This window comes from Bombina bombina, chromosome 4 (assembly GCF_027579735.1).
Source record: "Bombina bombina isolate aBomBom1 chromosome 4, aBomBom1.pri, whole genome shotgun sequence".
Taxonomy (NCBI): domain Eukaryota; kingdom Metazoa; phylum Chordata; class Amphibia; order Anura; family Bombinatoridae; genus Bombina; species Bombina bombina.
This window is the reverse complement of record NC_069502.1, coordinates 608,459,942-608,476,018: the sequence shown is the minus strand read 5'-3', so window position 1 is coordinate 608,476,018 and position 16,077 is coordinate 608,459,942. Positions and strand designations below refer to the sequence as shown.

The 16,077-nt window shown below is 42.3% G+C and overlaps 1 protein-coding gene across 2 annotated transcripts in view; it reads left to right on the top strand.

The window, feature by feature from the left end:
* The window catches only part of PDSS2 (decaprenyl diphosphate synthase subunit 2), a 632,456-nt gene that overhangs the window by 194,983 nt on the left and 421,396 nt on the right, over nucleotides 1–16,077 (top strand). The window lies entirely within an intron of this gene.

The window sequence follows — 16,077 nt, the reverse complement described above, 5'->3', positions numbered from 1 at the left end:
ACTCTGTGCTTTCTCTCTCCCCCCTCTCTTTTGCGCTCTCTCTCTCCCCCTCTCTTTTGCGCTCTCTTTCCCCTTTCTTTTGCGCTCTCTCTCCCCTCTCTTTTGCAATCTCTCTCCCCCTCTTTTTTGCGCTCTCTACCCCTCTTTTTTGCGCTCTCTCTCTCCCCCTCTTTTGCGCTCTCTTTCTCCCCCTCTCTTTAGCTCTCTCTCTCTTTCTCCCCCCTCTCTCTTTTACTCGCTCTCCCCCTCTTTTGTGCTCTCTCTCTCCCCCTCTTTTGCTCGCTCTCTCACCTCCTTCTCTTTTGGTCTCTCTCTCCCCTCCCTCTCTTTTGCTCTCTCCCCCCTCTATTTTGCTCTCTCTCACACCCTCTCTTTTGCTCTCTTTCTCCTCTCTTTTGCTCTCTCTCACCCCTCTCTTTTGCTCTCTCTCACCCCTCTCTTTTGCTCTCTCTCTCCCCTCTCTTTTGCTCTCTCTCTCCCCTCTCTTTTGCTCTCTCTCACCCCTCTCTTTTGCTCTCTCTCACCCCTCTCTTTTGCTCTCTCTCACCCCTCTTTTTTGCTCTCTCTCACCCTTCCCTATCTTCCCCCCTCTTTTGCTCTCTCTCACCCCTCATGTGCGCTCTCGCGCAAACAGCCATGAACACCCCCGACTGGCCCGCCCCCATTACGCCCTGACTCCGCTCCGGCTCCGGTCTCAGCTGTTATGTTACAGCTGAGAGTTGGAGCTCCTGAAGCTGTCTCTCACTGAGGTGGCTGCGCGCACATCCAACATTCCTTTGAGGATGTGTGAGCAACTGCCGACGGCGACAGACATTGCAAACACAATTATAGTATATATGTACTTTGTATCCTTTTATGCATTCCTTTTTTTGTGCAATTATAGTAGTAAAGTTTTCATGTAAGTCACTGGTCTGAAATTTTTTTTGATAAACACTAAGGAAGTGTATACTAAAATAGCACTCTACAACACTATTTCTCCACATCTGATATAAGATGTCATAATAAATTGTAATATCATTCGCAGAAAGATAGAAGTTTAAAACTTAACTTTTAATAAATAATAATAAAATTAAATTTAACAGATAAAAACGCAATGTAGTTTTTTTTTACTAGAACTATTGAGCTATGGTAATTATTAGTTGTGTCAGACTAATTCTGAAATATAAGGAGTCACCCATAATCATTTATTGAAGTATGGGTTAATGATTAGCACTGTGTTTCCCCAAAACCACGTTAGAGAAAGATTATTGTGCCACCTCTCATGGTAAAATAAGATGATATATTATTATTGTGATCCGCGACAATGCACAGATTAAAATACCAACACATATATTATTATTAAAGGCAGGCAGTGAGTATCAACTGTGTGAGCTTGCTTCTATTTAAGTTAGACACTGTGGTTAGTTTAATGTAGGAGTACAAAGTATGTCCAACAGGAGTGGCTTATAGATTCATAAAGCCTTCTGGCGAAACATGTCAGGGAGAGTAGGATTCATGGGGCTTGATTTTTAACCGCAATTGTAGTACCTATTTGGCTGTTGGTCTCTGCCGTATATTAGTTATTGGGCTAACGTTAAATCACTTGTGTGATCCTGGCAGACGACATTTGTGCTTTATATACAGAGTGGCAGTTACGTTCGCTAGTCTCATAGTGTTATCGAGCCGCACTATATATGAAGGGCATTAGTAAAGTTAATAACAATCTGAGTGTTTAAAGGGACAGTATAGTCAAAATTAAACTTTCATGATTCCGATAGGGCATGAAATTTTAAACAACTTTTCAATTTAATTTTATTATCAAATTAGCTTTGTTCCCTTAGTGGTATTTTTGAAAAACTAAACCTAGGCAGGCTCAAACTGATTTCTAAAACAGTTAAAAACCTCCTCTTAGCCCAAAGCATTTTGAAAGTTTCTCACAGTTAGACAGTACTAGCTCACTCTTGTGGTGTTATTTAGGAGTCTGCACTGATTAGCTAAACTGCATGTCTGTCAAAAGCACTGAGATAAGGGGCAGTCTGCAGAGGCTTAGATACAAGGTAATCACAGAGGTAATAAGTGTATTAAAATAACTGTGATGGTTATGCAAAGCTGGGAAATGGGTAATAAAGGGATTATCTATCTTTTTAAACAATAAAAATTCTGGAGTAGACTGTCCCTTTAAGTATACAGTGGACGTGCCGATCAATCTATAAGCCACTCCTGCTAGGACATACTTTGTACTCCTACATTTAACTAACCACAGTGTCTAACTTAAAGGGACATAATACTCATATGCTAAATCACTTGAAACTGATGCAGTATAACTGTAAAAAGCTGACTATCACCTGAGCATCTCTATGTAAAAAAGGAAGATATTTTACCTCACAACTTCCTCAGCTCAGCAGAGTAAGTTCTGTGTAAAAAGTTATACTCAGCTGCTCCCAGCTGCAGGTAAAAAAATAAAAAAAAATAAGAAATGAACAGCAGCCAATCAGCATCAGCAGTGCTGAGGTCATGAACTCTTTTACTGTGATCTCATGAGATTTGACTTAAAGTGTCAGTAAACTTTAAAAACAATGTTATATAATTCTGCACATAGTGCAGAATTATATAACATTATATTAGCCAAACATTACAAAATATAATGTACCCTATTAATTTTTTTTTAAAAAACGCTGTTTTACAGACCCGCAGACAGAGCAGGAGCGAGCTGCACTTAGTCTTATGGCGCGGTCGGGCCAGGCTGTGACTATACAGCTGGCCCGATGCGCTGAGTAAATTTAACAGACCCGCTCAGCAGAGTACAGAGAGCGGGTCTGTAAAACAGCGTTTTTAAAAAAAAATTAATAGGGTACATTATGTTTTGTAATGTTTGGCTAATATAATGTTATATAATTCTGCACTATGTGCAGAATTATATAACATTATTTTTAAGGTTTACTGTCCCTTTAACTCTCATGAGATTTCATAGTAAGCTGAATAGGGAAATAATATGAGAGTGCACGAGGCTCATCCCCTAAGCTGTCCCAGGACAGACATACATACTAATATGCTGCTTAGAAGTCCTTTACAATAGGATGTGGCTACTCAGAAACTTTTGAGGTAAAATATCTTTCTTTTTTACATAGAGATGTTCAGGAGATATTTTCTAGTCAGCTTTTTACAGCTATGCTGCATTACTTTCAAGTGTTTAAACATTTGGGTATTATGGCCCTTTAAATAGAAGCAATCTCACACAGTTGCTACTCGCTGCCTGCCTTTAATAATAATATATGTGTTGGTATTTTAATCTGTGTATTGTTGCGGATCACAATAATAATATAGCATCTTATTTTACCATGAGAGGTAGTACAATAATCTTGCTCTAACATGGTTTTGGGGAAACACGGTGGTAATCATTAACCCATACTCCACTGAATGATTACAGCTGACTCCTTATATTTCAGAATTAGTCTGACACAACTAATATTTACCATAGCTCAATCGTTCTGGTAAAAAAACTACATTGTGTTTTTATCTGTTCAATTTAATTTTATTATTATTTATTAAAAGTTCTGTCTTTCTGGGAATGATATTACAATTTATTATCACATCTAATATCAGATGTGGAGAAATAGTGTTGTAGAGTGCTATATTAGTACACACTTCCTTAGTGTTTATCACTTGGGTTTTTTCAGTTCATTTCACTCTTCAATTGTACAGCACCTTTTTCTCCAACATTGGTGTGTCCGGTCCACGGCGTCATCCTTACTTGTGGGAATATCTCTTCCCCAACAGGAAATGGCAAAGAGTCCCAGCAAAGCTGGCCATATAGTCCCTCCTAGGCTCCGCCCACCCCAGTCATTCTCTTTGCCGTTGCACAGGCAACATCTCCACGGAGATGGTTAAGAGTATGTGGTGTTTAGTTGTAGTTTTTTTATTCTACTATCAAGAGTTTGTTATTTTAAAATAGTGCTGGTATGTACTATTTACTCTGAAACAGAAAAGGATGAAGATTTCTGTTTGTGAGAGGAAGATGATTTTAGCAGACAGTAACTAAAATCGATTGCTGTTTCCACATAGGACTGTTGAGATGAAGTAACTTCAGTTGGGGGAAACAGTTAGCAGACTTTTCTGCTTAAGGTATGACTAGCCATATTTCTAACAAGACTGTGTAATGCTGGAAGGCTGTCATTTCCCCTCATGGGGACCGGTAAGCCATTTTCTTAGTTTCAAACAGAATAAAAGGCTTAATATGGGCTATAAAACTGGTAGACACTTTTATGGGCTAAATCGATTGCTTTATTTGGACATTTTATACATGTTTATGCTGATAATTCACACTTATAAACTTGGGGAACGTTTTTTAACGGCAGGCACTGTGTTAGACACCTTTTCTCCAACATAGGTGTGTCCGGTCCACGGCGTCATCCTTACTTGTGGGATATTCTCTTCCCCAACAGGAAATGGCAAAGAGCCCAGCAAAGCTGGTCACATGATCCCTCCTAGGCTCCGCCTTCCCCAGTCATTCTCTTTGCCGTTGTACAGGCAACATCTCCACGGAGATGGCTTAGAGTTTTTTGGTGTTTAAATGTAGTTTTTATTCTTCAATCAAGAGTTTGTTATTTTAAAATAGTGCTGGTATGTACTATTTACTCTGAAACAGAAAAGAGATGAAGATTTCTGTTTGTAAGAGGAAAATGATTTTAGCAACCGTTACTAAAATCGATGGCTGTTTCCACACAGGACTGTTGAGAGGAATTAACTTCAGTTGGGGGAAACAGTGAGCAGACTTTTGCTGCTTGAGGTATGACACATTTCTAACAAAACTTGGTAATGCTGGAAGCTGTCATTTTCCCTATGGGATCCGGTAAGCCATTTTTATTAAATAAGAATAAAGGGCTTCACAAGGGCTTTAAAGACTGGTAGACATTTTTCTGGGCTAAAACGATTGATTTATAAGCATTTTTAATACTTCATAGTTTTGAGGAGTTATTTTATTCTTGGGAATTATGTAAAATAACCGGCAGGCACTGTATTGGACACCTTTTTCACTGGGGGCCTTCTCTAATCATAGGCAGAGCCTCATTTTCGCGCCTCTATTGCGCAGTTGTTTTTGGGAAGCAAGACATGCAGATGCATGTGTGAGGAGCTCAGATACATAGAAAAAGCTTACTGAAGGCGTCATTTGGTATCGTATTCCCCTTTGGGCTTGGTTGGGTCTCAGCAAAGCAGATACCAGGGACTGTATAGGGGTTAAATATAAAAACGGCTCCGGTTCCGTTATTTTAAGAGTTAAAGCTTTCATATTTGGTGTGCAATACTTTTAAGGCTTTAAGACACTGTGGTGAAATTTTGGTGAATTTTGAACAATTCCTTCATACGTTTTCACATTTTCAGTAATAAAGTGTGTTCAGTTTAAAATTTAAAGTGACAGTAACGGTTTTATTTTAAAACGTTTTTTGTACTTTGTTATCAAGTTTATGCCTGTTTAACATGTCTGAACTATCAGATAGACTATGTTCTGTATGTGGGGAAGCCAAGGTTCCTTCTCATTTAAATAGGTGTGATTTATGTGACACAAAATTTAGAGAAAATGATGCCCAAGATGATTCCTCAAGTGAGGGGAGTAAGCATGGTACTGCATCATCCCCTCCTTCGTCTACGCCAGTCTTGCCCACACAGGAGGCCCCTAGTACATCTAGTGCGCCAATACTCCTTACTATGCAACAATTAACGGCTGTAATGGATAATTCTATCAAAAACATTTTAGCCAAAATGCCCACTTATCAGCGAAAGCGCGACTGCTCTGTTTTAGAAAATACTGAAGAGCATGAGGACGCTGATGATATTGGTTCTGAAGTGCCCCTACACCAGTCTGAGGGGGCCAGGGAGGTTTTGTCTGAGGGAGAAATTTCAGATTCAGGGAAAATTTCTCAACAAGCTGAACCTGATGTGATTACATTCAAATTTAAATTGAAACATCTCCGCGCTCTGCTTAAGGAGGTGTTATCTACTCTGGATGATTGTGAGAATTTGGTCATTCCAGAGAAATTATGTAAGATGGACAAGTTTCTAGAGGTCCCGGGGCCCCCCGAAGCTTTTCCTATACCCAAGCGGGTGGCGGACATTGTAAACAAAGAATGGGAAAGGCCCGGCATACCTTTTGTCCCTCCCCCTATATTTAAGAAATTGTTTCCTATGGTCGACCCCAGAAAGGACTTATGGCAGACAGTCCCCAAGGTCGAGGGGGCGGTTTCTACTCTAAACAAACGCACTACTATCCCTATAGAAGATAGTTGTGCTTTCAAAGATCCTATGGATAAAAAATTAGAGGGTTTGCTTAAAAAGATGTTTGTTCAGCAAGGTTACCTTCTACAACCAATTTCATGCATGGTTCCGGTCACTACAGCAGCGTGTTTCTGGTTCGATGAACTAGAAAAGTCGCTCAATAAAGATTCTTCTTATGAGGAGATTATGGACAGAATTCATGCTCTCAAATTGGCTAACTCTTTTACTTTAGACGCCACTTTGCAATTGGCTAGATTAGCGGCGAAAAATTCAGGGTTTGCTATTGTGGCGCGCAGAGCGCTTTGGCTAAAATCTTGGTCAGCGGATGTGTCTTCCAAGAACAAATTGCTTAACATACCTTTCAAGGGGAAAACGCTGTTTGGCCCTGACTTGAAAGAGATTATTTCTGATATCACTGGGGGTAAGGGCCACGCCCTTCCTCAGGATAGGTCTTTCAAGGCTAAAAATAAACCAAATTTTCGTCCCTTTCGCAGAAACGGACCAGCCCCAAGTGCTACATCCTCTAAGCAAGAGGGTAATACTTCTCAAACCAAGCCAGCCTGGAGGCCAATGCAAGGCTGGAACAAAGGTAAGCAGGCCAAGAAACCTGCCACTGCTACCAAGACAGCATGAGATGTTGGCCCCCGATCCGGGACCGGATCTGGTGGGGGGCAGACTTTCTCTCTTCGCTCAGGCTTGGGCAAGAGATGTTCTGGATCCTTGGGCGCTAGAAATAGTCTCCCAAGGTTATCTTCTGGAATTCAAGGAGCTTCCCCCAAGGGGGAGGTTCCACAGGTCTCAATTGTCTTCAGACCACATAAAAAGACAGGCATTCTTACATTGTGTAGAAGACCTGTTAAAAATGGGAGTGATTCATCCTGTTCCATTAGGAGAACAAGGGATGGGATTCTACTCCAATCTGTTCATAGTTCCCAAAAAAGAGGGAACATTCAGACCAATCTTAGATCTCAAGATCCTAAACAAGTTTCTCAAGGTTCCATCGTTCAAAATGGAAACCATTCGGACAATTCTTCCTTCCATCCAGGAAGGTCAATTCATGACCACGGTGGATTTAAAGGATGCGTATCTACATATTCCTATCCACAAGGAACATCATCGGTTCCTAAGGTTCGCCTTTCTGGACAAGCATTACCAGTTTGTGGCTCTTCCATTCGGATTAGCCACTGCTCCAAGAATTTTCACAAAGGTACTAGGGTCCCTTCTAGCGGTGCTACGACCAAGGGGCATTGCAGTAGTACCTTACTTGGACGACATACTGATTCAAGCGTCGTCCCTACCACAAGCAAAGGCTCATACGGACATTGTCCTGGCCTTTCTCAGATCTCACGGGTGGAAAGTGGACGTAGAAAAAAGTTCTCTATCTCCGTCAACAAGAGTTCCCTTCTTGGGAACAATAATAGACTCCTTAGAAATGAGGATTTTTCTGACAGAGGCCAGAAAATCAAAACTTCTAAGCTCTTGTCAAGTTCTTCATTCTGTTCCTCTTCCTTCCATAGCGCAGTGCATGGAAGTAATAGGTTTGATGGTCGCGGCAATGGACATAGTTCCTTTTGCGCGAATTCATCTGAGACCATTACAACTGTGCATGCTCAGTCAGTGGAATGGGGATTATACAGACTTGTCTCCGACGATACAAGTAGATCAGAGGACCAGAGATTCACTCCGTTGGTGGCTGACCCTGGACAACCTGTCACAGGGGATGAGCTTCCGCAGACCAGAGTGGGTCATTGTCACGACCGACGCCAGTCTGGTGGGCTGGGGCGCGGTCTGGGAACTCCTGAAAGCTCAGGGTCTTTGGTCTCGGGAAGAATCTCTTCTCCCGATAAATATTCTGGAACTGAGAGCGATATTCAATGCTCTCAAGGTTTGGCCTCAGCTAGCAAAGGCCAAATTCATACGGTTTCAATCAGACAACATGACGACTGTTGCGTATATCAACCATCAGGGGGGAACAAGGAGTTCCCTGGCGATGGAAGAAGTGACCAAAATCATTCAATGGGCGGAGACTCACTCCTGCCACTTGTCTGCAATCCACATCCCAGGAGTGGAAAATTGGGAAGCGGATTTTCTGAGTCGTCAGACATTTCATCCGGGGGAGTGGGAACTCCATCCGGAAATCTTTGCCCAAATTACTCAATTGTGGGGCATTCCAGACATGGATCTGATGGCCTCTCGTCAGAACTTCAAGGTTCCTTGCTACGGGTCCAGATCCAGGGATCCCAAGGCGACTCTAGTAGATGCACTAGTAGCACCTTGGACCTTCAACCTAGCTTATGTATTCCCACCGTTTCCTCTCATCCCCAGGCTGGTAGCCAGGATCAATCAGGAGAGGGCATCGGTGATCTTGATAGCTCCTGCATGGCCACGCAGGACTTGGTATGCAGACCTGGTGAATATGTCATCGGCTCCACCATGGAAGCTACCTTTGAGACGAGACCTTCTTGTTCAAGGTCCGTTCGAACATCCGAATCTGGCCTCACTCCAACTGACTGCTTGGAGATTGAACGCTTGATTTTATCAAAGCGAGGGTTTTCAGATTCTGTCATTGATACTCTTGTTCAGGCCAGAAAGCCTGTAACTAGAAAAATCTACCATAAAATATGGAAAAAATATATCTGTTGTTGTGAATCTAAAGGATTCCCATGGAACAAGATAAAAATTCCTAAGATTCTATCCTTTCTTCAAGAAGGTTTGGAGAAAGGATTATCTGCAAGTTCTTTGAAGGGACAGATTTCTGCTTTATCTGTTTTACTTCACAAAAAGCTGGCGGCTGTGCCAGATGTTCAAGCTTTTGTTCAGGCTCTGGTTAGAATCAAGCCTGTTTACAAACCTTTGACTCCTCCTTGGAGTCTCAATTTAGTTATTTCAGTTCTTCAGGGGGTTCCGTTTGAACCCTTACATTCCGTAGATATTAAGTTATTATCTTGGAAAGTTTTGTTTTTGGTTGCAATTTCTTCTGCTAGAAGAGTTTCAGAGTTATCTGCTCTGCAGTGTTCTCCTCCTTATCTGGTGTTCCATGCAGATAAGGTGGTTTTGCGTACTAAACCTGGTTTTCTTCCGAAAGTTGTTTCTAACAAAAACATTAACCAGGAGATAGTCGTGCCTTCTTTGTGTCCGAATCCAGTTTCAAAGAAGGAACGTTTGTTGCACAATTTGGATTTGCTCTAAAATTCTATTTAGATGCTACAAAGGATTTCAGACAAACATCTTCCTTGTTTGTTGTTTATTCTGGTAAAAGGAGAGGTCAAAAAGCAACTTCTACCTCTCTCTCTTTTTGGCTTAAAAGCATTATCAGATTGGCTTATGAGACTGCCGGACGGCAGCCTCCTGAAAGAATCACAGCTCATTCCACTAGGGCCGTGGCTTCCACATGGGCCTTCAAGAACGAGGCTTCTGTTGATCAGATATGTAAGGCAGCGACTTGGTCTTCACTGCACACTTTTACTAAATTTTACAAATTTGATACTTTTGCTTCTTCTGAGGCTATTTTTGGGAGAAAGGTTTTGCAAGCCGTGGTGCCTTCCATCTAGGTGACCTGATTTGCTCCCTCCCATCATCCGTGTCCTAAAGCTTTGGTATTGGTTCCCACAAGTAAGGATGACGCCGTGGACCGGACACACCTATGTTGGAGAAAACAGAATTTATGTTTACCTGATAAATTACTTTCTCCAACGGTGTGTCCGGTCCACGGCCCGCCCTGGTTTTTTAATTAGGTCTGATAATTTATTTTCTTTAACTACAGTCACCACGGTATCATATGATTTCTCCTATGCAAATATTCCTCCTTTACGTCGGTCGAATGACTGGGGAAGGCGGAGCCTAGGAGGGATCATGTGACCAGCTTTGCTGGGCTCTTTGCCATTTCCTGTTGGGGAAGAGAATATCCCACAAGTAAGGATGACGCCGTGGACCGGACACACCGTTGGAGAAAGTAATTTATCAGGTAAACATAAATTCTGTTTTCCAGTCAGGGAGGGCCTTCCCAGTTGTAGGCTGAGCCTCATTTTCGCGCCATTACTGCGCAGTTGTTTTTGAGAGCAAGACATGCAGATGCATGTGTGAGGACCAGAAAGTAGTTGGAAAATTTTCTAGAAGGCGTCATTTGGTATCGTATTCCCCTCTGGGCTTGGTAAAGTCACAGCAAAGGCTGTAGCTGGGACTGTATAGGAGTTAAATTTGTAAACGGCTCCGGTTCCGTTATTTTAAGGGTTAAAGCTCTGAAAATTGGTATGCAATACTTTTAAGGCTTTAAGACACTGTGGTGAAATTTTGGTAAATTTTGAACAATTCCTTCATACTTTTTCACATATTCAGTAATAAAGTGTGCTCTGTTTAAAATTTAAAGAGACAGTAACGGTTTTGTTTTAAAACGTTTTTTGTGCTTTATTGACAAGTTTAAGCCTGTTTAACATGTCTGTGCCTTCGGATAAGCTATGTTCTATATGTGTGAAAGCCAATGTGTCTCCCCACTCAAAATTGTGTGATAATTGTGCCATAGCGTCCAAACAAAGTAAGGACAGTACTACCACAGATAATGAAATTGCCCAAGATGATTCCTCAGATGAGGGGAGTAGACATGATACTACATCATCTCCTACTGTGTCTACACCAGTTTTGCCCACGCAGGAGGCCCCTAGTACATCTAGCGCGCCAATGCTTATTACCATGCAACAATTGACGGCTGTAATGGATAACTCCATAGCAAATATTTTATCCAAAATGCCTGCATTTCAGAGAAAGCGCGATTGCTCTGTTTTAAACACTGAAGAGCAGGAGGGCGCTGATGATAATTGTTCTGTCATACCCTCACACCAATCTGAAGTGGCCATGAGGGAGGTTTTGTCAGATGGGGAAATTTCAGATTCAGGAAAAATTTCTCAACAAGCTGAACCTGATGTTGTGACATTTAAATTTAAATTAGAACATCTCCGCGCACTGCTTAAGGAGGTGTTATCTACTCTGGATGATTGTGACAACTTGGTCATTCCAGAGAAATTATGCAAGATGGACAATTTTTTAGAGGTTCCGGTGCACCCCGACGCTTTTCCTATACCCAAGCGGGTGGCGGACATAGTGAATAAGGAGTGGGAGAAGCCCGGCATACCTTTTGTTCCCCCACCTATATTTAAGAAATTATTTCCTATGGTCGACCCCAGAAAGGACTTATGGCAGACAGTTCCTAAGGTCGAGGGGGCAGTTTCTACTCTAAACAAGCGAACTACTATCCCTATTGAGGATAGTTGTGCTTTCAAAGATCCTATGGATAAAAAATTGGAAGGTTTGCTTAAAAAGATTTTTGTACAGCAGGGTTACCTTCTACAACCCATTTCGTGCATTGTTCCTGTCACTACAGCAGCGTGGTTCTGGTTCGAGGAACTAGAAAAGTCGCTCAGTAGAGAGACTCCGTATGAGGAGGTTATGGACAGAGTTCACGCACTTAAATTGGCTAACTCTTTTATTTTAGATGCCGCTTTGCAATTAGCTAGATTAGCGGCGAAAAATTCAGGGTTTGCAATTGTGGCGCGCAGAACGCTTTGGCTAAAGTCTTGGTCAGCGGATGTATCATCCAAGACAAAATTGCTTAACATCCCTTTCAAAGGTAAAACTCTCTTTGGGCCAGAATTGAAAGAGATTATCTCAGACATCACTGGGGGAAAGGGCCACGCCCTTCCACAAGATAGGCCTTTCAAGGCCAAGAATAAGTCTAATTTTCGTTCCTTTCGCAATTTCAGGAACGGACCGGCCTCTAATTCTGCATCCTCTAAGCAAGAGGGTAATGCCTCACAGCCCAAACCAGCCTGGAAACCTATGCAAGGCTGGAACAAGGGTAAGCAGGCCAAGAAGCCTGCTGCTGCTAACAAAACAGCATGAAGGAGTAGCCCCCGATCCGGGACCGGATCTAGTAGGGGGCAGACTCTCTCTCTTTGCTCAGGCTTGGGCAAGAGATGTTCAGGATCCCTGGGCACTAGAAATAGTTTCTCAGGGTTATCTTCTGGAATCCAAGGAACTACCCCCAAGGGGAAGGTTCCACATGTCTCACTTATCCTTAAACCAAATAAAGAGACAGGCGTTCTTACATTGTGTAGAAGACCTGTTAAAGATGGGAGTGATACACCCTGTTCCAATGACGGAACAAGGAATGGGTTTTTACTCAAATCTGTTCGTAGTTCCCAAAAAAGAGGGAACCTTCAGACCAATTCTGGATTTAAAGATCCTAAACAAATTTCTCAGGGTACCATTGTTCAAAATGGAAACCATTCGAACGATTCTACCCACTATCCAGGAAGGTCAATTTATGACTACCGTGGATCTAAAGGATGCGTACCTACATATTCCTATCCACAAAGAACATCATCAGTTCCTAAGGTTCGCCTTTCTGGACAAACATTACCAGTTTGTGGCCCTCCCATTTGGGTTAGCCACTGCTCCAAGGATTTTCACAAAGGTACTCGGGTCCCTTCTAGCGGTTCTAAGACCGAGGGGCATTGCAGTAGTACCGTACTTGGACGACATTCTAATACAAGCGTCGTCCCTTTCAAAAGCAAAGGCTCATACAGACATCGTTCTGGCCTTTCTCAGATCTCACGGATGGAAGGTGAACATAGAAAAGAGTTCTCTGTCTCCGTCAACAAGAGTTCCCTTCTTGGGAACAATAATAGATTCCTTAGAAATTAGGATTTTTCTGACAGATGTCAGAAAGTCAAAACTTCTAAGCACTTGTCAAGTTCTTTACTCTGTTCCACGTCCTTCCATAGCTCAGTGCATGGAAGTAGTAGGGTTGATGGTTGCAGCAATGGACATAGTTCCTTTTGCACGAATTCATCTAAGACCATTACAACTGTGCATGCTCAAACAGTGGAATGGGGACTATATAGACTTGTCTCCAGTGATTCAAGTAGATCAGAAGACCAGAGAGTCACTCCGTTGGTGGCTGACCATGGACCATCTATCCCAGGGAATGAGCTTCTGCAGACCAGAGTGGGTCATTGTCACGACCGACGCCAGTCTAGTGGGCTGGGGCTCGGTCTGGGAATCCCTGAAAGCTCAGGGACTATGGTCTTGGGATAAACATTCTGGAACTAAGAGCGATATTCAATGCTCTCAGGTCTTGGCCTCAGCTTGCAAAGGCCAGATTCATAAGATTCCAATCAGACAACATGACGACTGTTGTGTATATCAATCATCAGGGGGGAATAAGGAGTTCCCTAGCGATGAAAGAAGTGACCAAAATAATACAATGGGCGGAGGATCACTCCTGCCATCTATCTGCGATCCACATCCCAGGTGTGGAAAACTGGGAAGCGGATTATCTGAGTCGTCAGACTTTCCACCCGGAGATCTTTGCCCAGTTGACTCAATTATGGGGCATTCCAGACATGGATCTGATGGCGTCTCGTCAGAACTTCAAGGTTCCTTGCTACGGGTCCAGATCCAGGGATCCCAAGGCGACTCTAGTGGATGCACTAGTAGCACCTTGGACCTTCAACCTAGCTTATGTGTTTCCACAGTTTCCTCTCATTCCCAGGCTGATAGCCAGGATCAAACAGGAGAGGGCCTCGGTGATCTTGATAGCTCCTGCGTGGCCACGCAGGACTTGGTATGCAGACCTGGTGAATATGTCATCGGTTCCACCATGGAAGCTACCTTTGAGACAGGACCTTCTTGTTCAGGGTCCATTCGAACATCCAAATCTGGTCTCCCTCCAGCTGACGGCTTGGAGATTGAACGCTTGATTCTATCAAAGCGTGGGTTTTCAGATTCTGTGATAGATACTCTGGTTCAGGCCAGAAAACCGGTAACTAGAAAGATTTACCATAAAATATGGAAAAGATATATCTGTTGGTGTGAATCCAAGGGATTCCCATGGAATAAGATAAAAATTCCTAAGATTCTTTCCTTTCTGCAAGAAGGTTTGGATAAAGGATTATCTGCGAGTTCTCTAAAGGGACAGATTTCTGCTTTATCTGTCTTACTACACAAACGACTGGCAGCTGTGCCAGATGTACAAGCATTTGTTCAGGCTCTGGTTAGGATCAAGCCTGTTTACAGACCTTTGACTCCTCCCTGGAGTCTAAATCTAGTTCTTTCAGTTCTTCAAGGGGTTCCGTTTGAACCTCTACATTCCATAGATATTAAGTTATTATCTTGGAAAGTTTTGTTTTTGGTTGCTATTTCTTCTGCTAGAAGAGTTTCAGAGTTATCTGCTCTGCAGTGTACTCCGCCCTATCTGGTGTTCCATTCAGATAAGGTTGTTTTGCGTACTAAGCCTGGTTTTCTTCCAAAGGTTGTTTCCAAAAGAATATTAACCAGGAGATAGTTGTACCTTCTTTGTGTCCAAAACCAGTTTCAAAGAAGGAACGTTTGCTACACAATTTAGATGTAGTCCGTGCTCTAAAATTCTACTTAGAAGCTACAAAAGAATTCAGACAAACATCTTCTTTGTTTGTCGTCTATTCGGGTAGAAGGAGAGGTCAAAAAGCAACTTCTACCTCTCTTTCCTTTTGGCTTAAAAGCATCATCCGATTGGCTTATGAGACTGCTGGACGGCAGCCTCCTGAAAGAATCACAGCTCACTCCACTAGGGCTGTGGCTTCCACATGGGCCTTCAAGAACGAGGCTTCTGTTGATCAGATATGTAAGGCAGAGACTTGGTCTTCACTGCACACTTTTGCCAAATTTTACAAATTTGATACTTTTGCTTCTTCGGAGGCTATTTTTGGGAGAAAGGTTTTGCAAGCCGTGGTGCCTTCCGTTTAGGTGACCTGATTTGCTCCCTCCCTTCATCCGTGTCCTAAAGCTTTGGTATTGGTTCCCACAAGTAAGGATGACGCCGTGGACCGGACACACCAATGTTGGAGAAAACAGAATTTATGCTTACCTGATAAATTACTTTCTCCAACGTTGTGTCCGGTCCACGGCCCGCCCTGGTTTTTTTAATCAGGTCTGATTAATTATTTTCTCTAACTACAGTCACCACGGTACCATATGGTTTCTCCTATATTTTTCCTCCTGTCCGTCGGTCGAATGACTGGGGTGGGCGGAGCCTAGGAGGGACTATATGGCCAGCTTTGCTGGGACTCTTTGCCATTTCCTGTTGGGGAAGAGATATTCCCACAAGTAAGGGTGACGCCGTGGACCGGACACACCGTTGGAGAAAGTAATTTATCAGGTAAGCATAAATTCTGTTTTTCTCCTATTTTATTGTTGATAAATATGAATTATGCAATCTTTTACTTCACAATAATACATATTAGGAAACAACACTAGTACTAGTACCATTGTTGTTTCTTTCTTTTGCTATAAATCACTGGTCTACTTTATTATTTTAATTGTATGAATTCTGCACTATTCTTTGGAATACAGTTTCTCCGGTGGTCTTTGCTTGCCTGTTAATAAGGCTTATAATAAGACCTCCTTTTTTTTACTAACAGAAATTACTTTAACCTTGTGTAGCTGTGTGACAGATTGTAAAGTCAGAACCTTAAATGAAGGAAATATTGCTAATGCAGCCTCTGTATATCTAATGAGTACTGTGTAATAAACCAGAACCTCTTCAGCATTTCAGAGGAAAATGGCGTGATTATTTTGGATGGCTGTCCCTTTGTGTACGGCTCATTACCATCTGGTATAATGTGTATTGATATAACCAGTAATTGTCAACTCCTATTTGACATGCTGCTTCTAATAAATGTGATGTGCTTGACTTAAGGTTTCTAATGGTTATATGGCAAACTGTAATTAAAGAAGATATTTTTGTGTTAAAAAAGCATAAGTCTGATACAGCAGAAATATGCATATGGGTAGAGA